Here is a 24,278-nt window from a genome sequence, read left to right on the forward strand (position 1 = left end):
GTATCAAAAATGAATGTATCAAAAATGAATGTATCATGTTTGTAGAATCATGTGTTGAATTTTAAGAACCCTCTGCCATGGCACAAAAGGCATAGGGAAAACTAAATCTTTAAAGCTTCTTGGAAAAAGACAAATACCAGAGAAGACCAGGAATGCAAAGAACTCAGATAAGGAGGCCCGTCTGTCTCCCAACATCTCCAGGATGATGGACTTACCCAGATAAGATAGCAGAAGACCAAAAGCGCATGCGCAGAGAAGAGTTCAAAAGTTTAATGCAGAGGAAGACTATGGTTTCAACATCAGAAGACCACCAGAGACCCCCGCAAGACCACCACAGAAAACCACACATGCCCAGAAGGGCGTGGACCTATTTAGCATGAGAGGCAAAGACAGGCGGGGCCAGGGGTTGAATATGCATAGGAAAGTTGTGTAATATATTGCATATAGAACACCTTTGTGTATAAAATTGTGAGACAAACTTCAGCTAGGGGCACAAGATTTTGGAGAGCTATCTCACTTGTGCCGGGCGCTGTCATACATACCCACTTCATAACTACATCGAGTTGTGGAGTCTATTTATTTATTCCACGTATCGCTTCAGTAGAACACAATGCCATCTCAGGGACGTTCTGCTGGTGTCATTTTACTGAGGCTTTGAGATGAGTTGCGAATCCTGAAAATTTCTTCCTTGGGGAGATAGTAATTACACAGTTTTAAGTTGTGGGGATATTGGTTACTCAGTGTTGAGGACCTAATGCAGCTTTCAGCACCAGAGATTTTAAACATCCAGTGGTTGTCCTTGAAACAAAAACCTTTTAAAAAAGATTTAAAATCTTTTCTGTGGGCAGGAGTTGCTTCTGTGTAATTTCACAAAATCCATTAAAAATTTCACGCCATGGTTAAAAAGTCCGTGGTTTCTGTGTGATTTCCTTGGTACTGTTCTTTGGAATGGTTTTCTCCCCATCTTCTGAAGCTGCCCACAGAAAGGTAACAGATGTGTGAAAAGTTCTGGAAAGCAATCTGATGTCGGTCTTTGCCTCCTGTTTAGAGGTCTGTGGTGAGCTGTGAGTCACAGAGCTGATTTTACGTGATGTTGAAAAGACAGTTTAACATTTCTGCAGCAGGATCTATTGATAAAATCAAAGCACAGCATAGCTCACACTAGTCAATGAATTAAAATGCATATCTAGAACGTATTTATTTGACTGTTATGCTAATATTGTGGTAATAATTATGGTGTCTGAGTATTAACACAGCTAACACCTGATTTGTAGTTGTTTGTCTGTCACTAGTGATCATGTTTTTAAGAATCATGTTTTCTCTCATAGCTGAGGAATGGCAGGGAAAGTTTGTGCAGAAGCAGCTTTACTTGCTGGAAAGAGAGAAAATGGGCAGGGCTTCTCCTCCTAGCAAAGCAACAAACCAGAAATCAAAAGTGTCCCCTCCTCAGGTGGCTAAAAAACAGGAAGGCAGTGAGGACATGTTTGGCAAGGAAACAGTCCTGGTGGTAAGCACTGTCACGTATGGATCCATGGAAGTGTGCCTGAAGGTCCCTCAGAGGTTCCCGCTCTCCAGGCTGAAACTCCCTCAGCACCTCCTCCTTGGCCTTGTGCTCCACAGCCTTCCCCAGCTCCCGTGTCCTTCTTTGCACATCCTCCAGCCCCTCAAGGACTTTCTGCTTCACAGGGGCCCACAAGTGGACACAGCACTCTCAGCTCTGGCCGCAGCGCTGCCCAGCCCAGGGGGACGGTCACTGCCCTGCTCCTGCTGCCCCACTGCTGCTGACACAGGCCAGGATGCCCTCGGCCTTCTTGGCTACCTGGCCACACCCTGGCTCTTGTTCCACTTCTCTTGACCAGCAACCCTGCATCCTTTGGGCCCATGCAGCTCCCCCACCACAGAGTTGCCTGTTTGACTTCAAATACAGCATCCCCATTTCAGAGACGTCCTGCCTCTTCTCAGCAAGACAAGACAGCAGTCAAGGACTTCCAGCTTCACCCCCACCTCCGGGCTCCAAAGCACTTTCCCAAGCTGCACACTACCCCTAAAAATGCAACCACAGAACCTTGCTCCTTGTGCTTTTTGCCTCACAACAGGGCTTCACAACTACACACTTTGTTTCTTTGGCCACAGGTCTTGTCCCCCACAGATTCATGGACAACACACTCGTCTCCTTCCATCTCATCAAAAGTCACAAGACAGCTGGGCCACACACTTCTTAGAACTGAATAAATACTCAAGAAAGCTGAAGAGCAATTTCACCAGCCAAACACATGTTTCCACAAGGAGAAAGCAAACAAAGCAAACAAACCAAGCTCCAGCACTGCCATGTGTTCCCTTGGCAACAGGACTTCAGAAACCAAGAGACAGAGCTTCACTGAGCCGAGCAGCCAGATGCTCACCCTGAGGCAACAGGCTTTGGTGCCTCAACATGACAGCTCCAAGGCCAGTTTCTGCCTAGTGGTCAGTGCCTGCAGGAAATCGCTGGTTCCTGGCAGGACTCCAGCACTCAGCATCCTCAGCCAAGCAGCAGCAAGAGCTGACTGGTAATAAACTTGCAGCTCTGCCTTGCACTAAAGACAGCACAGCACCACCCACAACTGGCACTTACTGGCTCAGAAGATTCAGTCTCTGCTGTGACCACTGATGGAGCCTCGTGGTCAAACTCCTCCATTTCCTCCTCTTTGGCTTCTTCTTCAGGAGGAGAGGGAGCCAGGGCAGACACTGCTGCTGTCTCGGTCATCTGTGGCAAGAGAGAAGCATGAGGGACAGGCCATTACCTCTCATTTATAACTTCATTTCTCCTCACATCTACCACCATATCATCCAAGGAAAATTGGGAAACTTTGATTACAATGAGATTCTAAGGCACTCTCATGGTATTGAAATTGTTTAATCTGACTGTAAATCAAATTACTTGGATTTAAATATTCTACCCTGCCTACTATCAGGTAGGAATGCATCTATTTGTGTAACTGACTCTTTAAATCTTGAAACCTCTGAAATGCAAACGCGAAATTTGCATCTCTTCCTTGCACTAAAGCCAGCACCACTCACAACTGGCACTTACTGGCTCTGAAGATTCAGGCTCTGCTGTGATCACTGATGGAGCCTCACGCTCATACTCCTCAATTTGCTCTTCTTTGTCTTCTTCTCCATGAGGAGAGGGAGCTGGGGCAGACACTGCTCTTCCCGCTGTCATCTGTGGGCAAGAAAGAATCATTAGGGACAGGCCTTTACCTATCATTTATAACTTTCTATATTCTCACATCTACCACCATTTCTTCCAAGGAAAATTGGGGAACTTTAATTGCAATTGGATTCAAATGCACTCTTACGGTTTTAAGATTGGCTAATCCACCTGTAATGCAAAGTGCTCTGAAATAAATATTCCAGCACCCCTACTATCAGGTAGCAATGATCTCTTTGTAACTGACTTTTTAATTCTTGAAAGCTCAGAAATACAAAAGGAAAACTTGCTGCTCTGTGTTGCACTATAGACGGCACCACCCAGAACTTACAGAAGTGTCTGGCTCTGCTGTGACCACTGCTGAAGCCTCGCGGTCATGCTGCTCAATTTGCTCCTCTTTGGCTTCTTCTCCAGGAGCAGAGGGAGATGGGGCAGACACTACTGTTGCCTCTGTCAGCTGTAGCAAGAGGGAGCCATGAGGGATGAACCGTTACCTATCATTTATAAGAACCTTTCTTCTCACATATAACACTAAAACTTTCAAGGAATATTAAGAAATTTTGATTGCAATGGGATTCATGCTATTAAAATTGGCGGATCCATCTGTAATGCAAATTGCTCTGATTTAAATATTCCACACTGCCTACTATCAGGTAGCAATGATCTACTTGTGTAACTGATCTTTTAAATCTTGAAAGCTCTGAAATGCAAAAGCAAAACTTGCAGCTCTGCCTTGCACTAAAGACAGCACCACCCACAACTGGCACTTACTGGCTCAGAAGATTCAGGCTCTGGTGTGATCACTGATGGAGCCTCACAAAATCAGGATCTGAATATTAAGGAAAATTTAAACATTTAGAAAGCTGAGACTGTGAGTTGCTATAGTACCAAACTACTAATGAACCAAGCTGAGACTTCTTTCAGCAGAAAGATCAGAACTGTGTCTAGAAACCAAGACAGATTTCTCTCAGAGCTCAGTTGCTACAACAATAACCTGCCTAGTTCACAAAATGATGTCGCAACATCTGATTAGAAAAAAAATAGGGTTATATCTTTTGGAAAAAAAGAGATTTTAAGTTTTTAAATGAACAGATTTTAGCCATGCCAGTCCCTTATGAGAGGGTTAATAGTAGGCCAATGTATTAATCACTCTCCCTATATAACTGTTGTTGTTTGACGTGGAAAAAGAATTTTCCCGGCAGGAAGAGGTCAATTTGGATATTGACCAATTGAAGGTGGACACGCCTCTGAGAACACAGAGGGGTTAAAAGCAGAATTCCCAGGAGAACTGGCTCTCTTTGGTTCCGGTCAGAGTGCAGTGCAGGACTCTGCCCTGCCCGGCCGTGGCTGGGTGGGGAGGGGAAGGTCCATGGCCTGGCTGAGGTGGGCCCAGGGGTGGAGGGACAGGAACTGGGCTGGCCCCTGCAGATGGAAGGGTGGAGAAATCTGGGATGTCTCCATTCCCCCCAGTCTCTCTCTCAAGAGAGACAGAGAAAGAGACAGCGGTGGTTTTATCAGCATCAGCAGTACGCCGCAGGGAAGGAGAAGAGCGAGGGGGCCGCAAGGTGCCCAGCTGCCTGTGGGAGCCGGAGCCTGGGCATCGAGCCAGCCCTGGGAGTCGGGACTTTTAACCCTTCCTTGAGAAATGAAAGCTTGCTGAAATTTCACTCCTCCTCGGTTTGAAAGAGAGCAAGAGAGACAGCTTGGACCCTGGGATGTTAGAAGGAGAAATTCAAGGTGGGAGGAGATGAGGAGTGGTTTTTCTGGCTGGACTTTTCCTTGTTGGCCATAGACTGAACCGATATTTCTCTTCCAAGAGAGACTGTATTTTTTTTCCCCCTCTTGGCAGGCATCCTTGAAAGGAAAAATCCTAAAAGCACTCTGTCCATCCATGCATTGGTGGTGAGAGCACTGTGCATGGAAAGGAGAAGGGTCACCGTGGCAAACTTCTTCTCCGGGCAGTGCCATGTGTGACATGGAAACACAGGATGTGGCAGTGTGTTTCTTGGGGGGTCTGTGGCACAGAGGAGACTCCTGTCCCCCTTGATGGACTGAGTATCGATTGTCTGCAGGGTGGAAACCTGATTGGGGTCCAGATTGTATCTCACTGTGGTTTGTTAGAGTTGGGTGGTGGGAGAAAGAATACTTTGCAAGGTTTTCATTTTGATCTTTGTGTGGTTTTTTTTTTCTCTTTTTTTTCCCTTTTTATAGTAGTAGCTTAATGAAGTTTTTTTCTTGGTATTAAACTTTGGCCTGCTTTGCTCTGTTCTCGGCTGCATTACAGCATTCAATTGAGAGATTGAATTTTCATGGGGGCACTGGCATTGTGGCAGTGTGAAACCATGACAGTAACATTAACGAGCGAAATCAAACTTTGAAAGAAAGCAGAATTAACTCCCTTTATTTTTAATTATGTGTTAAAAAGTATTTTGTTACTCTTACAAACTCATGCCAGCTGATTGTCGCATTGAGGCAAGACTGATTTTAACTAATTCACAATTTAAGTTATGAGAACTCCAGCAGAAGATACTTATTAAGGTTTTAAGGAAAAAATATGTTCGTAGTACATATGAAAAATTTTCAGAAGCTAAGTTGTCTAGCAAACTGCCATATGATAAACCAGAAACAGAAACTTTTTTCCTAGGTCAGTGCTGAGAGATATTAAACAAGCTGCAAGAAAAACTTTCATTTCTGTCAAATCAACAGGTACTCCTCTTAAAGCATATTCGACCATGACACAAAGAACAAATGAATCATATGGTACATTTTTAGAGAAGTTAACACAAGCTGTTGAAAGACAACGCCCTGATAAAGCAGCTCTTATATTCTTATAGTCTCCAAAACCTAGCATTTGTAAATGCAAATGATGATTGCAAAAAAATTATTTCTACATTACCCAAACAGCCTCCAACTGTTACTCAAATGCTTTCAACTTACAGTAAAATGAGCACTCCACAGTATCTTGCTACAGTACAAGCTAATGCCTTTAGAGAACAAATTACTAAATCTCATGATTCACTAAAGAACAAAGTTTAAAAAGCAGTTGAAGAACAAATAAAACTTTTTTAAAAAAACTCTTGCTGCTGTTCAATGTAATTCTACTGAAAAGTCGTGCTTCAGATGTGAGAAGCCTAGTCATGTGATAAAGACTTACCCTGATCCAATAATAAAATCTGAAGAATACATTCTCCTAGTCCTCAATATCAAAAAGGGAAACATTATGCAAGAAATTGTCATTCTAAATTTGATATAGATAGTAATTGCCTGCCGTTAAACTCCAAGCAAAGCGCGACCCACCACGCGGTGAAACAAGCAATAGCAACTCAGAATCCAGGGAATTTTGCCCCCTTAGCCTTAACTAGGAGATCTCAAAGGCAAACACAAGATCTACCTTTACCACCAGTACCACAAGATGCTCCTTCTTATTACCTCCAAGGACAAAACTGGAGTTAGCAAACTCAAAATTAACATGGTTTTTAAAAAATTTCTGTTATGAATGTATACCTACAGGTCTGATTAAGAAATCACAACAAAGACAAGAATTTTTAATTATTATAGGTTAAGACAACAATACAAGACTTAGGCTATTAATTTTTCCAGTTATCATTTCAGTAAACTACAATGAAGAGCTAATAGTTTTAGCTCTTCCCCTCAAAGCCCCAACAGTAATTCAACCTAAGACGCCTCTTGCTTTTACAATGGCTTTACCTATAGACATATTCAAACAAAATGTATCTCAACAAAATGCTTTGTTAACCAATCAAACGGTGTACCAAGGTGTTCCAGATGTGATTTCTACTCCAATGCTAGATGTCTTCTAAGTATAACATACTTAGAAGTATGTTTTAAACCAACCAGAACTGACTTGTGGCCTAACTCATTGTGGTAGAACAAGTTATGTTACAGGCATACCAGATACGGTGCAGATGTCTCTGTAATTTCTCTCCTGTTTTAGCCCAGTAGCTAACACTTAATATCACCTATGAGAACACTCACAAGGATCAGAAGAACTAATGTTTGTTTACAAAGTGAATCCATGATTACTATTACAAGTCCTGAAAGGAAGATAGCTGCTGTACGTGCCTTTCTATCAAGAATTCCTAGAAACTGGCCTCTCGTCATCATCGCTAGAAAAGACTGTTTCTTCAACATGCCACTTCATCCTGAAGATGCCCCAAGATTTGCCTGCTCAGTTCCAGTCATCAATCAAAGAAAGCCAATTCAAAGATATCACTAGGAATCTTTACCAATGAAGGGATGAAGACTTCTCTAACAATTTAACAATATTTTGTCACACAAGTACTGTGCCCAACTTGACAGAAGCATCCACAATCCACGATTCTACACTACATAGATGATCTACTCCTTGCAGCACCAACATAGACAAAGATGAAACAAACTCGTGACAGTGCTGTCACTGAAATCCAAAAGACTGAACTAGAATTTCTACATCTAAGATATAAGAAATCCCACTCTAAAAATATCTAAGATAAAAGATAACAAAACAATTTCACCACAAAGATACAACTTCAAGTCAACATCAACACTTTGCAAGACTTACAGCAACTTTTAAGAGAAATTAACTAGATGAAACCAATTTTGAAAATTACCAACAACAAACTTGCTCCACTTTTTGATCTACTGAGAGAAAACTGTGACATTAAATCTCCCAAGATTTTAACACCTGAAGCTCAACTCACCATAAACAGTCACAAAAACTTTCCAAAGAAGACAAGCCCATCATTATGCTCCCAAGAAACCTTTCTACTTGACTGCTTTGAGACAGAAGCTACAACTTTATAGCCTCGTTTTTCAATGAGCTCCATCTGAGAAAGATCCATTACTAATAGTAGAATAAGTTTTTCTTCCCTACAAGTCTCCAAAGACAATTTCCACAACCCTAGAGATAATAGCACAAATTGTAATTAAGGCCAAAGCAAGAATATTAACCGTAACAGGCAAAGATTTTACAGTTCTATATTTACCTTTAAATAAAGATTATTTCGATTAGGCATGACAAAATTCAGATGATTTACAAAATGCATTCTTAAATTTTTCAAGTGTTTGTGCTATTCATTATCCAAGTCACAAATTATTACAAACAAAATTGAGTTTCAAAAAAAAGCCCTTGCTAAGTGAAGGGCCTTTAAGTAAGACAACGCTCTTTGTCAAGAAAAACACATAAATCAGTAATTTCAATCAAACAACAAAAAATTAGAAATCAAATATTCAAGTAGTCAAAAGTTCTCCTCAAGTAGTTAAACTAGCTGCTGTTGTTAAAGCTTTTCAGCTATTTTCAAAGCCTTTCAATTTAATCACAGATTCTACCTCTGTTACTAATGCAGGTAAAAATATAGTTTTAAAAAATACTAGTAATAATAATTTATATTGCTAGCTTTCATATCTTCATAAAAATTTACAACACAGAACTAACCTATATTTTATTTCTCATATTAAAACCCATTTATCTTTACCAAGATGTTTAGCAAAAAGAAATACAAGAACAAAAAAACTCACCATAGTTATCTCAAACACATTAGTAAACATTTTTGAGCATCAATATACACAAGCACTTGTACAGACGTTTCGTATCTCTAAATCCCAAGCTAAAGCTGTCATTAACAGTTACCCTGATTGTCAGCTTGTGCAAATCCTGTTTCTACAAGAACTGTTCATCCACAAAGTTTATAAAATCTACAATTATAACAAACATCACTAAATACCCTTCTTTGGAGAGATTTAAAAATATTCATGTTTCAGTAGATTCACTATCAAGTACAGTTTTTACCTCTATCCACACAAGAGAACAAGTAATCGTACCTATCAACATTTTTTACAAACATTTACTTCATTAAGTGTACCACAATAGACCCACATATCTATCTCAAAAAGTAACAACATTCCTAATAAATTAAAATGTTCATCACTCCTTCCGTATTCCCCACTCCCCCACAAATCCAACAACTGTTAAAAAGACACATCACACATTAAAACACATTTAGATCAACAGAAGAGGGGAGCAGAAGTAATACCACAGATAAAATTGAGTAAAGCTTTATATGTTTCTAATTCTTTAAACAGTTCTTTTGCAGAACCAGATCCACCAATTCTTAAGCATTTTACAAATAACACACAAACAAAACTAAAAATAAAATCCTCCTGTTTTAATTAAGACCATAAAGAAGACAACTTAAAAGTCCTTTCCAATTAATAACTTAAAGCAAAGAGTATACTTGTATTTCTACAAGCACTAGAAAAGCAAAGTGAATTCCAATAAAGAACGTCAAACCATACAACACAGCAAAACACACTAACAAACCCAAATACAAAAGAAAAATTACAAATAATTCACAAAACCTCACCAAAAACAATTAAAGTCAGTCACAAATTTAACCTTTAAATTGAGACTTTAAAAAGTCAAAATTTATCAGAACCTAATACAGATACTAAACCTAACTTTACCCAACATTAAGAATGGCTTAACTTAGAATTATAGAGCTTAAAACAAACAAAAACAGAAGTACCTTCATATAAAAAGTTTATAACTTTTTTCCTACATGAATAAATATATGCACTAGTAAAGCTATGTAACACAAAGTAATAAATAAGTGACAAGTCAAAAGCAGTTTATTTAAAAAAGAGAGGGGGAATTGTAGGAATATATAAAAGGTAAAAAACTTTAGAAAGCGCAAAAAGGACCCAGAAAGTAGACATAAAGCTGAAAAAGACTGGGAAATTTCAAAACCTTCTCATGGGAAGCTAGGAAAATATATTTATATTTATCATAAGGAGCAAGAAAGAACAAGAACTTAGTTATAGTTGGAGATGTCAAAAGTCCTAGATATATGCTTTGCAAAAATAGAAAAAGTTTCAATCTTACATAATGAATTACCCTATACCGTTTAGGGTTCATAGAAGTCCTTCTGTTAATGTTAAACCCACATGGGTCCTTTTCTTATTGGTTAGGGTATAATGACTCTGCACCTTTTCTTTTATGGTATTGGTTCAAAGAATATGTAGAAAAAGGCTTTGCACAAACTGCCATCTTGCCTTTGATCTAGATTTGCATGGATGTTCGTTTCTCTGTGTCTCTGGCTATTTGCTTGTATGATACAGACATAATAAATGCCAAGTCTGCAACCAGTCCGGGTCCCATCCTGTTTTGTGAGACGCAGAGCGACCGGGCAGAAAGTGGACACAGCACTCCCAGCTCTGGCCGCAGCGCTGCCCAGCCCAGGGGGACGGTCACTGCCCTGCTCCTGCTGCCCCACTGCTGCTGACACAGGCCACGATGCCCTCGGCCTTCTTGGCTACCTGGCCAGGTGCTGGCCACCTTCAGCTGCTCTTGACCGGCACCCCGGGCTCCTTTAGCCCACACAGGTACCCAGCCACAAAATTGCCCATTTGACTGCAAATACCGCATTAAATTGTCCTTCTACTTCTACAACCACATCTTCTAAGGAAGTATCATGAAGTTTGATAGGGATAGGAATCTAAGTTGCTGTCACTTCATTAAAATGGGCTTATTCAGCTCTGCAGGAAGTTGCTCTCTCCTAAGTATTCATCCCTGTCTGGTGTCATCAAGAAATGTCCTCTCTGCAAAACTGAGTTTGTAGGTCTTCAAGGCTCTGAGTTGGAAATTAGGAAAGATCCAGCTATGCCTTTGTATTTGTTGTGGAATGCCTGAAAATGGATTTTCTTTCAGCCTGCGTGCCTGGCCCTCTACAGCCTACTGGTTCTGGCAAGTGTTGCCTTTAACATCCCTCTAAAAAACTCGCTTTCACGGCCAAATTCTTTCTGCACCTTGCAGAGGTCTTTGATGGCTTTTTGTGGAATGGGGGAGCACTGTGCGAGGGGCCTGCCCCCCTGCCGTGGGGTGAAGGTGACAGGGGCAGCAGAGAAGGCAGGCAGGGAATGGGGCAGGCCAGAGTTCCCACGCTCCCCCCCGCCGCCCTGACGTGACCCCAAGGCGTGGGAACCGGGGGAGGAGGAGGAGGCAGAGTCAGGGCCAGGGGGAGCGGCTGATGGAAAACTCCCCCAGAGGCGGAGCTGGGGGACGAGATGTTAAATAATTCAACAGGGGAGGTGACTGAGGTGGGTGGAGAAGTGGGAGGGACAATCTGGGGAGTGGAAGGGGTTTCGGGAAGAGGCTGGAAAGGGATTGTGGAAAGAAGGAGCACATGTGGAGGGAAAAGCCATGCGGTCCCTGCCATCTTGTGTCCTTTGAGAAGAGGGGAAACCATTTTGTGAACTGTGGGATAAGGGGTTAGGAACAGAATCAGGGAGACTAAAGCTTACAGAATGTCTATGGGATGGGACTGTACATTGCAGGGAAACAGGGGAACTGGGAGAGTCCAGAGCAGTGCCAGCACTGTCCTAGTAAGGGTCCTGAGGGTTCTCAGAGGGGCCAGAGTCTGCCTGTGGACATAGCCAGAAGGCCTAAGAATCCCCAGTTTTTGGAAAGAGGGAGAGGAGAGAGGGGTAGGATTTTTAGAACTGGGGTTTGGTTTGTCAGCCCATGGCTGTGGCAGAGCTTCATAATTGTTTTTAATAATATCCCTAATATGCAGTGCCAAATAATTAAATTTGGACAAGGAAGGATCCCTCTGATTGAGGATTTCCCTTCCAACCTGATCCCAGAAGGGGACTTGGTATAATATGGTTGCAGAAGTATCTGGGAAGCTCTGTGACACCCACCGGACAAACCTTTGAACATCTCTGATTTTATTGCCCTTTGGAAGCAGTCAAACTGGCAGTGTCTGCCCACCAACACCAGCTGCTCTGAGCTGGGAACACACCTGGTGCTGCTGATTTCCAAAGGCTTCTGTGTCCAGGAGAAATAAGGAAGGAGCAGATTGAAAGGTGCTGGCGCTGCTGCTGCTCTGTGCCAGAGAGCCCCGGCTGAGCAGGGCACGGCGCTGCAGGCTCTTTCTCCTGCCAGAGTTCTGGCACATAAAAAGATAAAGCAGAGGGAAGTAGCTGGAAAAGGTTTCATTTTGACCTTTATTACCTGCTCAACAGAAGTGGCCAAAATGAAAGTTACAGAGCAGGGCCTGATCCCTTCTCCTGCAGGAGGGGCCCTGTACTTTGTAGTATATTGCTGTGGGTAGATCATAAGATTTTGCCATTGATCCTGACACAGCATTTAGTGTTAAAAGTTGGAAAAAAGTCAGGGACAAGCTGTGGAAAGTCATCTGAGCGGGAGGTAAAAGTATTGTCAATCTAGTTGTTACTTGGAGATCGCCTTTTGAGGCATTAAAGGAATGGAAAACAGCGGGAACAAGCAGAGTACAACGTGGATGAAGATTTGGGGTTGATAAAGGACTCTGATGGGAGGGATGAGTCAGATGGGGCTTTTGATGGGGGACTTGTTGAATACATCCTTGAAGAAGGTGCAGGTGCCCATGGAAGTTACCAGGCAGGCTACCAAAGCTTCCAGGAAAGTTGCCAGAGTTTCTGCGCTGGATGCTGAAGCTTTTGGGAAAGCTGCTAAGGCTTCCAGGCAGGCTGCCAAAGTATCTCCTTCTCAGACTCCTAAGCCTCTTTATCTCACACCTGCACAGCAGCTTTCAGCGCTGCCTCTATACACTGCACCACTGCGCCAGTTAGCTGAAATGTCTTTAGCAGAGAGACAAACCCAGCTGTCTGCCCCCTGCTCCCCTCTGACGCTGTTGAGGCAGGATGGGAATGAATAGACTTTGTTCAGAAGGCTGAGACTATAACTGGTTTATTTCAAAATACATCGCTCTTTTATACAGAGCTTTGTGCAGTTTGTTCTTCTTCCAGGTACTCTCCTTCTGACCTAATGATGTTTCCGAAGCAGCAGCCTTCAGTACCGAGGCCTGTGTCAGGCCCAAGTGGACTTGGTTAAGTTTCTAGCTCGTGTCTTCAGCGTGGAGTCCAAGGACAGCAGGAAAAGCAGGGCAAGCAACACTTTACCGAGTGAGGAGGCTGAGGCCCGAGATGACCCTCGCCACAGCTCCGTTTCACACCATGCCATGAAAGCAGGTAATTCATGACGGGACAGGGAGCAGGGCCGCGTTCTGCCCGCAGCCACACGCGCAGCGCGCTCCTCGGGCAGCCGTGCCCCCCGAGCGGCGGCACAAGCGCCAATTTCCTCCCGCCGGGGCCGGCTCGGCTGCGGGCGGCTCCAGCCGGCCCCGCCCCGCCCCGGCGGCGCCCTCGGGCCGAGCGGCTGCGGCCCCGGGTCCGGGCGGTGTCGGGGCCGTGCGGGGCCGCGCGGGGCCGTGTCGGGGCCATGTCGCGACACGGGCGGGTCCCGCGGCGGCAGCCCGGCGGGGCTGCGGGGGACGGGGCTGCCGCCGCCGCGGTGCGCGCCCGGGCCGAGCCCCTCGGGGCCGCCGGCGTGGACGAGGTGGTGGCAATAGCGGCGCAGCTGGCCCTGGAGCGGTTCCGGAGCGGGGACGAGGCGGGTGCGCGGCACGGCCCGGCCCGGGGGCAGCTGCGGGTGTGGGGAGGGCGCTGGCAGCGGGTCAGGGAGGGGATCCTGCCCCTCTGCCCGGCCCTGGTGAGGCACGGCTGGGGTGCTGTGTCCATCTCTGGGCTCCCCAGCACGGAGACAGGGAGCTGATAGAGCGGGTCCGGCAGAGACCACTGAGATGAGAGGTCTCGCATCAGGAGAGCTGTGGGAGTTGGTCCTGTTTGGCCCAGAGGAGACTGAGAGGGGATCTCACTAATGCATATGAATATCTCCAAGATGAGTCCCAGGAAGGCGGTGCAGGCTTTTTGGTGACAGGACAAGGAGCAATGGCCATAAATTAAAAGAGAAGAAGTTCCACCTGAACTTGAGGGAGAACTTCTTTCCTTTGAGAGTGGCAAAGCACTGAAACTGCTGCCCAGGGAAAGCGTTGAATTTCCCCCTCTGGACACATCCCAAACCCTAGATGTGTTCCTGTGTCACCTGCTCCAGGTGACCCTGCAGGGGGGTTGCACTGGGTGGTCTCCCTTCCAATCCTAACAATTCTGTGTTCTGTAACGTTGAGATGTCAAGATTACTGCCTGTTGCATTGTTACTGTCTTTTCATTCTTATTTATCATTCTAGAGATGGAATTTCCTTCTAGTTTCACTAGTACTGAAAGAACATTTGTTCACCAGCTCTGTCAGTCTCTTGGACTGGTATCTAAAAGCAAGGGGTGAGTCGGGGTACAGTTTTCAGTTCTTTGGTGCAGACGGATAGAATTTCAAGACTAATGATAACCTGATTGATGTTTTCAACATACCCAACTGTGTTGCAAGGAAGAGTATTAGAGAAAAAAGTGTAAAAGTAGCTACAGAAATGAGCATCTTTGTTCATTGCTGTATGCATGCTTGGAAAAGCTTGTGACATGCATTTTGGGACAGCTTGATTTTATACTTTGTGGATTTAATGGCTCCATTAAAAAAGGTTCTCACTGTGATTTCTGTTTTTTTTTCTAAAGATTTTGCTTAGCATCTCATACCCTGACAGATAAAAGTTAAGCTAGAGTAGGTTCCTTTTTCCTAAAATAAGTTTTCCCTCCCCCCTGACAGAAAAGGAGCCAATTGATACCTGACTGTAAGGAAGAAGGATGTGTCAGAGGCACACGCAGTCATGACTTGTGACTTGGCTCTCTGTACGAAACACGCCGTTCGGAGCCTAATTCAGCGCTTTCCCGTCACAAATAAGGAACGCGCGGAGCTCCTGCCAAGGACAGAGCGAGGAAGTGCCTGTGCTGTTGAATCTGGTACGTTCAGCATGTGTTCTGATTTGGACTTGTCCATCGACACCACTCGAAACCACCTGCAACCCAGTGACAAAACAAACCTCTCTGTCCCCTCTGGTGTCCTAACAGACACCTTCAAACAAATGCATTAATTTTCCTTACTTTTAAGGTCTTTTATAACTGGTGCTGTGAGGAACTTGGGAAGTCATATCATGCACATTGAGATGTCCACCTTGTGTTGTGTTAATTTAGAATCTTTGAGCCAGTTCCAGCCAAATCTTTTTGGAAGCACATTTTGAAATGTGGCTTCACAGAAGTAACTGTGAGGTGGGGTTGAAGAGTCAGTGTTACTGTGATGCCATAAGAACGCCTATATGAGAAAATGAGGTTGTCTGTTCTGCTTATAGAAATTAGTGTCCTTGATAAATGAAGAATTTCAGTTTTTATTTCTTCATCTCTACAAAATAGATTTGGTCCTTAAGAGACTACTGTCCAGACTTGATTTCTTGAATATGGAAGAGTTCACTGAGAGACAAACTTCTGTTGAAATCTTGTTTTTTTATTTTTAAAGCAAGGTTTTCATCTAGATTATTGCTTTAGCAGCTACAAGTGGAAGAATTGCACTGTGTTTCTGTGTGCAGAGATGGGTGTAGTGAACAGAAAACATTTGTACCAATATGCCTTGTTTAATTGCATGTTTTTGATACGTGGTGTCTCTTCTTGACGTGCTTTCTTTGCTGTTAATTCCAATTGTTTTTGTTGTTTAATGGGATTGTTATATGAACAGAGGGAAGCTGTAATAAAAGTACTGAAATGCAATGTCTTAGGAGTGTAAGGGATAAGTTAATGAACAGTCTAATATTTGCCTTTCTCTGCATCTCAAGAATGTATTTTTAGTTCTCCTGATTTCTTAGTCTGTCTTGGTACAACAGAGCTTGAAATTTAGTATATGAATCTGTTAATGGCATTACATAATATACATATTATACATATGTATAACTGAGTTTACAGCAAGCTTTTCGTTCTGCCAGAGAATAATTCTCAAGGAATTATAGAGTAGCACTTGCAATGATGGATGTGAAGTAGCTCCCTCAGAAGATGTGCCCGTTTTTTGGCTACTTAGGCACTGCTTTCTAACACATCACACTGCTGTGTGGGGGCCAGGGCTCTTGATACAGCATGCTTGCATTGGTATGATTTCAGGCAAACGTGTGGAATAGCTTAAAGGTTTAACTCTGTCAGCGTGTATTTCTAGAGGGAACTGCAGGTGTGAAATGTGGGCACAGATACAAAGGCCACCAAAATACACCAGGCTGGTCTGGTTTAGTTTGTTTCTCCTTTTGCTCTTTGTAGGCTATTTTGACTTGGAGCAATGCTCTGGAAGAGTCTGGTTTTCTTCAAAATACCTATGAAAGTAATAACTGTTTTGACAAAATATCTATTCCAAGCACTGCAGGACATGCTATAAATATGACATCTAAATGCGTGATGGGTTTGTCACTTTACCCACAGGGATGCATAAAAAGCCAGCAATGTTAATTTTTAAGTACAATTTTTGAGCAGTGTTTTTGTGACCTTCCTCTGTGTCTGCATAAATAAACTTTTAACTTGTCTTCACAGAAAAGAAAGAAGTAAACAAAATAAGTGGTCGACTTAATGATGGTATCCCCCAGGTCCCAGGGAAAAGAGGGGAATCAGATTTTGATTCCTTCAGGCAGTCACTACCAGTTCTTGAAAAAGAGAAAGAAATTGTCCAAACCATAAAGGACAATAAAATTGTTTTGATTATAGGAGAGACTGGATGGGGAAAAACGACGCAGGTATGTTGCTTCAATGAAATAAAAACTATAACAGTATTTATTCTAAACTAATGCCAATTGTGTAACAGTTGTGATATGGGGTATTTTGATGCTATTTTAAGGCTTTCCTTTTCCTGTGTGATTGAAAATGTTGTTCCAGTTTATTTTCTTGCTTTTGAAACACTAAGCCTCTAGATAGGTACTAGAAGCATAAATGATTCCTTAGAATTTTATGGTAGATACCATTTTTTCATTAAAATAATACAAAATATTGAAGGGAAAGTAGCTGTGATGTTTGTAGAACTCTTTTTCTTCTAAGGCTAGTTCTGTTCTTAGTATCCAGAGTAATCTATTTTTTTGTGTTAAAATGTGAGATTATCTACAGGGCTTTGGTTTTTTTTAGATTTCTCTGAAGCAGGAGGGAGGCACTGTAAGGTTTTTCTTTTAAAAAAACCTAAATAGGTTATACTTAGGAATTTATTTTCTGCTGATTCAGATATGCTTGCTGTGATAATTGTAATGAAAAGTCTTTTGCAGTGTGCAATATTGATGTGCAGTTAATGGTTTCCCTGTGCTAACAAAGCTGTGACTTTCTCAAAGAGCAAATTTGAACCACTTCTTTACAGATCCCTCAATTTATCCTTGATGACTGCTACAAGAATGGAACTCCCTGTCGTGTGTTTTGTACTCAGCCAAGACGTTTAGCAGCTGTTGCAGTGGCTGAAAGAGTGGCAGCAGAAAGAAGAGAGAAGATTGGCCAGACAATTGGTTACCAGATCCGGTTAGAGAGCAGGTACCAATGGTACTTCTAAGTGTCGGTTGATCTTGTGTTGGTCTTGTGAATCTTGTGTACATTGAAACCGCAGTATGTTTGTGCTGCAGCCTCACAGGTGGGATACGTTACTGCAGGTAAGGAATACGTAAGAGTGAAAAGGATGGCTTTCTTACTGTGTTTTGCAGTTTCATGTAGAAGGTTGTCTTACAGAACTGAATCTCAGGTATTTTCTGTTGATTTCTTCTGCGGAGTGTAGGCATGGAAATCCTTGTCTGATTTTCAGATCAAGTCTACACTTTCTTCTTTTTTTTTCCCCCCTCTCTGCTTTTAACATGTGTGGATCCAAAAGGTCTGCAAACTTTGAAGGGAGGTGTGAAAACCAGCATGCTGTAAGTAATGTTATGTAGTGAGAGTTGATAGGAGCCATAAAAGGGAAAACAAAACAATTGGAATGTGACTGATGAAGCTGAGCATTATTTATCAGTCTAGTCTGGATTAAATGTACTCTTCTTCACCTTCTGTGTTTAAAACATGAAGGGATGTAAAAGTAAGAGATTTCAGTATCACTTGATGAGTTTGTCTGTAAAGCAGAGCATGAATGGATTGGTTGGGGTTTTTACATCTTTGCACCATGTAGCAAAATGACATTTCAGGGAAAGGCCAGCAGTTGAGATATGAGTGACCAGAAGATGGCCAAAGGTTGTGTTGCTTGAGTGAACAAAGATAACACATAGCTGGTGAAAATGAAAGCACTTGAACAATGAAGCCACAATAAGAATTCAAATATGTGTATGAAAGCTCACAAGGATATTAAGAGATTAGAAGAGCTGGTGAAAATATGTCACAAATAAGCTGGATGATTAATAAATGGAAGTACTATGCTGGCAGAAGAAGAGCAAAGTCAGGTGAAAATGGTAGAATTACTGGAAGCAGTGCAGAAAATCCAGCTTGAGAAAAATCAATACAATTACTCCAGGGAAACACTGAAAGGGAGAGATAACAATATTTTGAGCTGTGGACAAAAGAAATTTGGAGTGGAGATGTTTAGAGAGGTTTGCTTAACTGTCTTCCAGAGAAAAGCGGTAGAGTACAGTACAGAGGAACTTTTCAGCTCTTTTAGGATGGCAGTAGCAGAGGGAGTAGTGAGAATTGCTGTTTTTATTGGGACAGCTAACTGTGTCCCAGGTATAGAATTGTAACATTTCAGTATTTTCACCTCCTGAAAAACCAGAGGATCAAGCAGATGACCCTGTGATTTAGTCAGCTGTAATGAGTTGTGTCTTCAAGGCAAGGCTTTGGGAGCTGTGGGGAGGCTTCTGTGAGGAGGTGCCAGAAGCCTCTCCCGTGTGTGACAGAGCCGGTGCCAGCCAAGACAGACCTGCCTCTGGCCAAGGCTGAGCCTATCTGCGATGGTGACAGTGCCTCTGGGACAGTGGGGAATGGGGAGGAAAACCTGCACAACAGAGGCAGCAGTTCATGAAGAGTGGTGAAAGCATGTGAGAGAAGCAGCTCTGCACACAGGAAGGTCAGTGCAGGAGGGGAGGAGATCCTCCAGGTGCCAGGGCAGCCCATGGTGCAGCCCATGGTGAGGCAGCTGTGGCCCAGCAGGCCGTGGAGGTCCGCGGTGCAGCAGGGGTCCTCCTGTGAAGGATTCTGTGTTGGAGCAGGTAGATGCTTGAAGGAGACTGTGATCCTCTGGGAAGTCTGTGCTGAAACAGGCTCCTGGCAGAAGCTGTGGCCCCGGGGAGGGAGCCACACAGAAGCAGGTTTGCTGTCAGGATTGTGACCCTGTGGGGTCCCACACTGGAGCAAGCTGTTCCTGAAGCACTGCACCCTGTGGAAAAGGACCTGTGCTGCAGCAGTTCCTGGAGAACTGCAGCCCATGGGAAGGACCCATATTGGAGAAGCTCGTGGAGAGCCCACTTTCCCGTGGGAGAGACCCACGTTCTCCTTGTCTTTCTCTGGAGCCTGGGAGTCTTTTTGTTGTGTTTCCTCTCCCCTGCCCATGGAGAGGACAGATAGAGTGGCTTGGGTAGGCACCTGGCGTCCAGACAGGCTCATCCCACCACGTGTAGACAAGTACAAAGGCTATATCCAAGCACAGACTGAGGAATTGGAACCTGGTTTTCCACATGGAATTTTCTAGTAAAATGAATGACGTGCAGGCTTTCTTCACAGTTTACTTTTACTTCCTTATTTATTAAAATTGAATCTTATTCTTCCAATTAGTGCATTGTCCAGAGTTTTGGGGCGCCAAGCACTACAAATTGTTAGGAAATGTCTGGGAAAAGGCACAGTTTAAAAACAAGTGGTGCGCATGAATCTTTTGAGGAGAGAACCGTAATATCTCTTCTGGTCAGCAGCTGCTTTAATTTTTTGATCCATGGAAAGCTTTAAATGGTGCAAACCCCTGAGTTGTCTCTGTGATGTGATCCATAGGGTTTCTCCAAAGACGCTGGTAACATTCTGCACTAATGACATGCTCCTTGGCACGCTGATGGCAGGAGACAGCACTCTCTCCACCGTGACCCATGTTATTGTGGTGAGCATCCTGTGGTCTTTCATGTGGGGTGGAGCAATATGTATTGCTTTGGAAAATGAGGTCCTCATTTGTTTTACTTAAATTAGCTGAGCACTGTAGGTGTTTTTGTTTGGTAGAATCTGAATCAACTTTAAAGACTTCAAAGAGTAGAATGCATGTTTTGTGCAGTTTGGTGTTTTTCTGTGTGTTTGCATTTTTCCTGTAAAAATATCTTATTTCCATGGCAATGATTAAGTGTGGAATCAGGAGGAGTGGAGAAGGACAGAAGTGTAAATTTTTCTGAACTTCTGTGGTCAGCAGAAAATCCATAGGGAGGCTTACCTTGATGTGGCTCAATGTGATTGTGTCAGAATTTCTCTTACCATTTGTTTTAGCAATACAGGTTTTCAGTCCATTTGTTTGCCCAGAGTTTTCTAGGTAATGTGGAGTCTAATTGCTAGCAAATTATTCAGATTGTTCATTTGTGACTATGTCAATATTCCTGTGATGGAATTGAATAGGTAAAGGGAACTAGAATGTTTTTGGCAAGATTTAAGTACTGAAGATGAAAAGGTAAGTTTAGGTGCCTGCCTGTTTATCAAAGTTAAAAAAGCAGGAGAATGATCTATACATTCTTGATGTCAGCCTACAAACTTTGTATTTTGAGTCCTTGTTTCCTTCATTCATAATATAAATCAAAACAGAAGAATGAAAAAGATGATTAATCAGTTATGTGCCTTAACCTACAGGCTTTGTGTATGACTTGTCTAATCAATGTGTCTGTTTTTCTGATTCTGTGGTGTCATACATTTCTTTAAATGCTTATCAGTGGTGAAGTGAGAATTTATTAAAATAAGATTTGTAGTTTGTGGTGTTTTCTTGAAATTTGGCTTCAAATACAAAATCAGAGAGGTTTCAGATACTCACTTCAGCCTCTAAAGTTAAGGTGTTTACAGCTTCAGTGTTGCAAGGCACTCAGTGTGGATAAAAACTTTTTGAGGTGTTTTTGTTTCTTTATGGATAGTTTTTTTTAAAAAAACCTATTACTTAAACTAGACTCACACATTTTAAGGCCTCTGTAATGTGCCACCAAAACATGTATTTTTTTTTAGAGAAGTTTGTTTTTGTCAGAAGTTGTGATCCTGAATCTGTGATGGTTTTTCATCTCTTTTTTTTTTCCCCTTTTGTTACAGGATGAAGTACATGAGAGGGATAGGTTCAGCGACTTCTTGCTAATAAAACTGAGAGATGTGCTGCAAAACCAGAATAATTTAAAACTAATTCTCTCTAGTGCTGCTCTAGACGCAAATCTCTTTATTAGGTATTTTGGAAGCTGCCCAGTAATACATAGTAAGTCTTGATCTTAACTCTTAAGTCTGAGTATACCTGCCCTGAGACTCACAGATCTTACTAAACTGTAGCAAATTATTCTGAGGAAAGGCACATGATTAATACACTGAGAATTACAGGAATCCTTGTTCTTTCTGTTTGCAGGTTTCTTGTTTCTTGACTGTTTGCACCTCATTCAAAGTGAAGTGTTCTAGTCCCTGGGAGTTCTGTAAATGCAGGTACATCCTGCCCCCCTCCACTCTTAATTGAAGAAGTAGGAAGAGGTTATTGAAATTCTGTCTTCATGCTGATACAGGACTTAGGAGCTACATGAGTGTGATATATATCAGTGCATTCCAGTAGGATCTTACTCTTCAGGCTTTGTGAAGGTTGTTACTGGTTACTGGATAGAACACAGATAACTGTACAAGTTCGGTTCAGAAATACAGGCTTAGGCAGATTGGGTTTCACATGAAAAAAGAATCACATGACTCTCTGATTTAAGGAAAATTAGTAGTTGTTCATCTGGGTAAATATTCAGAAAAGACATCCAGTTTCGCTTAGTTTGTTTGCAGACTCAGTTACCTGCAGTTAGACTACATTCAAATGCAAAGAAAAGTTACCATTATTTGCTGGTTTAATTTCATTTGACTGATCTTTAGTAAAAGCAAAATGTAAATGCGTGGGAGATGGGGGGTTTTTGTGGGTTTGCGGTTTTTGCCCCACCCTCCTGGTTTGCAGGTTTTCTGCATGGGTGACCTCCTCTGGCACCTTGCAATCCTCTTACTTTTTCAACAGTAATGTCCAACTTTAATGTGTTTTGAAAAGTAGCTTTTAAGAGAAATGCTTTATCTGACAATCGGGTAGACTCTCTGCATGTCAGCCTTTTTTAAAAAAATCTCAACGGTTTTAGGAAATGGGATTGCTTACTGGTTTATTTTAGCAAATGTTTGTGAGGAGGAAACCTTTTCTTCCTTCCTTTTTTTGCAGATGGAAGTGTTTAGTTCTCAGTTTTGAATTTCCGCCCAGTTGAATAAGGTTTGCAGCTTGTTGGAGACAGGAATCTGGAAATTACACGTGATTTCATGTGCTCTGAATTTTTTTTACAAGGGAGTGCCTCAGTTGTGATTGTTGTATGACTTTCCAGTTTAGTCTTTTTGCAGCTTCCTGTTCTTTCAGATCGGTCAATTTGTGTTGGAAAATCTGCTGGCAATCTCTCCCAATCTCTCCAGTTTACCACAGTGTTTGTGCTGGTTATGTAACAGGCCAATAACAATTCAAAAGATGTTTTCTTCCCGTTTGTTTTTTTGGGTTTTTTTTTTTGGTTAATTTAAGAATTAAAAGAAGTGGCTTTGTCTGTTAATGTAATATACAAGGTTTGAGTCTCCTTCAGCAATACAAAATCCTGACCACAGAAACCACATTTGGTAGCTGTGGATCGCTGTAGTACACAGAGTTTGTGATCAGTGTTGGAAGGCTTCCTCTGTGACAGCTTCTAAAAGTATGGGAATTGTGGATTGTTCTTTCTGAAGGAAAATCCTGAGTGTTCCTGAGTCAGGTTAAGGAAGAAGAAATCAAAATGTAGAGATTTTAATCTCCATGCAAAAAGCATCCTGCAATGTCGACAGATAAGGTCTAGAAAACAGTCCTGTTGAAAAAGAAATCGGGATAAATTATCAGAAGGTAAAGGCCGCTGGGATGTCTCATCTGTCCAGAAGTATTCAGTAAAGAAAGCTCAGCTTTGCTGAATTAGTTGAGGACATGGAGATAAGGCTGCCTTCTCACATGATTCTCATGAAAAGAAAGTAGTTCAGTACAAAGATGTACTGTCTCTGTGTGGAACCTTGCAAAAAGCTGTATTAATTGCTTATTAATGAATTACATTTTTAATCCAGATGGCAGACTTACATGGCAAGTTCTTGTTTGTAAGCCTAAACAAAAACAGCTGTTTTCTTTTTCTCATTTAAAAAAAATTGTAGTTAATAACTGTCAATCTTATGAACATCTCCTGCTGGAGCACTTCATAAAATTGAAGAGGTTGAGGCGAAACAAGGTGGCATTTGATTTTGGAAATGTTTTATTTTGTACAGTTTTGAGAAAAATAAACTCCAGTGAAGGTAGTTTTTTAAAAAAATTAATTCTGTAAGTGAAGCTGGTGAATAGATGATCTTTTACAGATTTTTTCTATTTTAGTCCAAGGGAGACCTTTTGAAGTTAAAGAGATGTTTCTGGAGGACATTTTACGAAGCACTGGGTATACAAACAAAGAGATGGTGAAGTACAACGAAAAGAAGCAGCAAGGTCAGTGGACTTGTTAATTCTAAGGGTTGGCAATGAGAATCATTGATTGAACAAACAATTAACAGGATTATTTTCTGTTGAAATTCCAGAGTCAGGAGATTAAATGAGTGTGATCAGATGACAACAAGTACCTTTAAGCTCTCAATATTTACATTATGGAAATAGTTTATGCAATTAAAGAAAAAAAATCACTTTGATTCAGTGGTTGCATTCTGTTTTCACTCAGTTGATAAATGTCATCTTTTTTCTAATTATTATGCTGTAGAGTTATATATAACTGGGGGCTCTGCCCACATGAATGCTAAAGAAGCATAGGATGCTCTGTACCTTTGGGTGCAAATTAAAGTGCAGCTATTAAAGCAGGCATGATTTTGTACATCTTGCACTAAATGGACAAGGTATTCCCTTCAGTAACATTTTTCACTGCTTTCTTCAGGCATGGATGTATTTTTTTAAGTGTTAACACTCTTGAGCTAAACATCATTGGTTTTAAGTTGATTAAGTAGATACTGCTTCAGAAGTTTTCCTGGCAACTGAAAGTAATGATCCCAGTGATTATTTAAAGAAAAAGTAAAAAATGCAAACCCCAAAGCTATAACATTCAATATCCAGTCCTAACTGGGTATTGATCACAGTGCTCATCTCTGATCACTGGGGTCA

General features: G+C 42.1%; 1 protein-coding gene across 2 annotated transcripts in view; it reads left to right on the plus strand.

Moving 5' to 3' along the window:
• The first annotated feature begins 8,499 nt into the window (after window positions 1–8,499).
• The window catches only part of LOC144248355 (3'-5' RNA helicase YTHDC2-like), a 30,312-nt gene continuing 14,533 nt past the window's right edge, over window positions 8,500–24,278 (plus strand). The window contains exon 1 of one of the 2 annotated variants that reach the window (XM_085567792.1): window positions 8,500–23,618. The gene's annotated coding sequence lies outside the window, so the exon portion shown is untranslated. The remainder of the gene's footprint in view (window positions 23,619–24,278) is intronic. The other variant, XM_085567793.1, reaches the window with a different exon arrangement.

The sequence above is a fragment of the Lonchura striata genome, chromosome Z (genome assembly GCF_050655825.1).
Source record: "Lonchura striata isolate lonStrDom1 chromosome Z, ASM5065582v1, whole genome shotgun sequence".
Taxonomy (NCBI): Eukaryota; Metazoa; Chordata; class Aves; order Passeriformes; family Estrildidae; genus Lonchura; species Lonchura striata.